The sequence below is a fragment of the Ptiloglossa arizonensis genome, unplaced genomic scaffold, assembly GCF_051014685.1.
Source record: "Ptiloglossa arizonensis isolate GNS036 unplaced genomic scaffold, iyPtiAriz1_principal scaffold0217, whole genome shotgun sequence".
Taxonomy (NCBI): domain Eukaryota; kingdom Metazoa; phylum Arthropoda; class Insecta; order Hymenoptera; family Colletidae; genus Ptiloglossa; species Ptiloglossa arizonensis.
In genome coordinates, this window is record NW_027478587.1 from 90,001 (window position 1) to 92,500 (window position 2,500).

Sequence of the window (2,500 nt, forward strand, 5' to 3'; positions counted from 1 at the left end):
CCTACTCTGAGGTCGTCAAACAAACGTGTTTTTCTTTAACAGCGAAAGGCAACGACGCCGAATCAAAGAGAGCAAGGCGCCACAATCTTTTCGTCCCAACTCGACGTGTTCTGCAGTTGCATACGCGATGATGATCCTCTCTCTTCAATCGTTGTTCGCTCGCGTACCAGGGTAGGCGGGGATATATGCCGACGTGGACGGGTGTAAAAGAAGAACGAGCGAGGAGTGGGGAAACGACGTCGGGGCGCGAACGAGAGGTCTTATTCCTTCCCTCAGTAACGCGCTCGACGAGCATTTTCTCCCTATCTCTCACGCAGATTCTTTTCTTTTCACCGCATTCCCACACGTACGGCGTCGCCCGACGCAAAATCCCATCGGTGACGCTTACATGGTTCTGTCGATTGAGAGAGTTCTTCGCGTTGAACCGAAGAAAAGGAAGCCTGCTGTTTTCTCGGTGACAAGGAGAGATTTTCAAGCACCTCGCCAAAGTGTCTCTCTAACTGAAATTCGATGCGAAACGCTCGCTAGACGTTTAACCGGTTGAAATTTTAACGTCCGTCCGTTGCTTTTCCAGTAAAACATACTAAAGGAATACTACTAACACGCGTCGACTTCGATTCTACTTATTCTTCCCCTCTCTCGCTCACTCTCGATCTGACTCCTATTCTCCAGAGCAGAACGAAGAGAAGGAGGAGGAGGATAAGAGAACCCGGTGTTAGCAAGTCCGAGATGAATTCGAAAAAGTTGTCGTGGACTGGACGACCGGTTATACGCGCGGTCTCACGATCGACAACAGAGACATGGGGTGACCAACCTCTCGCTTTCCCTTCAGCAGTTTCCCTTCATTGTGGCAAAGTTTGTCGTTGCGTTCGAGCCGCTCCAAAGAGGATTTTAAGTACAGCACCGAAGGTTCAGAAACGTTTGCACGCACGAGCATATCTCTTACCAAACGAACCACATCGACGGGTCAAAAATTCGATTCGACGAACGTGGCCGAAGTCTTCAACGTTCGAAGATAAAGACCTCCCTCGATAGTGGTCGCGGTAAATTTGATGTGACATCGCGGGCAACGACGACCCCCGCTGGCCGACAAATCCCTGGGGCTGTGCGAACGACGACTATTAACAAATGCCACATTTCACGTGGTGGGGTGATTCATTTTTGTCCTCTATTAGTCTCTCGATTCGTGTTCCTTTCTCGACGTAAAAATCATTTCAGGCAACGTTGGGAGCGCGGCAAAATTCGATTCGGGCGAAAGACGAATATATGCGCGCGCAAACTTCAAAGTAATCGTAGGGAGCGGTGTTCACGGGCGGTCGTATTAAGTCGACGCGCGACGCCGCAACACTCTCGCGAGTCCGAACGATTACATATGGAGACGCGCAGGCAAATCGTTATTTTCGCACGTCCGCGACAATCGCCAACGAACTGCCCATCTTTCGCTCGTACGTAAGCATCTCCGTACACACCCGACTCTGAAACGTTTCCATTCTCTCCGGAAACGACGGCGGGGATTGGATAGCAACGCAAGCAGTATTAGGTTATGTGAACGACCCTCAGCCAGGCGTGGTCCAGGAATTTTATCCGTGGACCGCAATGTGCGTTCGAAATGTCGATGTTCATGTGTCCTGCAGTTCACACGTTGACACGCAATTAGCTGCGTTCTTCATCGATCCACGAGCCAAGTGATCCACCGTTCAGGGTAATCGTTATGCAATTTTGCGTTTAAATTCTCTTTGGTTCTAGTTTTGAAAATCGATGCCCGCGCCTCCGACCAAACGTAGAAAGAAGGAGGCTTGGGCGTCGCCAAATTGACGACACAAAGTCCCGACTGACGGAACACGTCGAAAGTTCGCGCACATGAACGCGAATCATTCGACGGCCGGGTGCAAAGTACATTGAAAAACCATCATGAATCGTGGGATGTGGAACCGCGGGGATAATCCCGATCAAAGGAACCACAGTCCTCACCGATTGAGCTGACGAACGCACGTGGGAGCGTCCAGATTCGAAAAAGGACTCGCAGCCGGCTCGAATCGGTCTTTCGTCCCAACTTCAAACCGCATTCGACGCGGTGCATGGGTGTCCGACTCGCTATCCGAGCTTCACAGCCGGTCCTCCCGAAGTCTTCGGACGCACATCGACGCGATCGTCAGTGGTTACCCGGGGTCCTCGTGCAGAGGTTCCAATCAGCAGGACGTTTCGTTAGAAATCGACGAAAGTCAGGAGAAAGCGGGATGCGAGAGAAAACGCAAAGAACGTTGCGGAACAAAGTCCGACGGCGTCTCGTTCCTCCTCGGTTATACTCTCGGGCGCTTTTACTCGAGCCTGGCTTCGACGAGCGAGCACACGTGCAGTCAGCATCTTTCTTCACGACCGAGGCTTCACGGAAGAATAGACGGCGGGTGACAAATAGTCGTGCAACGACCGATCTCTCTTTCTTTTTTCCGTTCAATCGTTCTCGTTTCATTATTATTATTCTCGGGAACTACCCTCGAAT

At 51.2% G+C, this 2,500-nt stretch overlaps 1 non-coding gene across 1 annotated transcript; it reads right to left on the bottom strand.

Annotated features, from left to right (window-relative positions):
* Positions 1-1,550: 1,550 nt before the first annotated feature.
* On the bottom strand, positions 1,551-1,705 carry LOC143154612 (5.8S ribosomal RNA). Its single transcript, XR_012994212.1, has one exon. It is a non-coding gene; the product is annotated as a 5.8S ribosomal RNA (ribosomal RNA).
* Between the last annotated feature and the right edge of the window lie 795 nt (positions 1,706-2,500).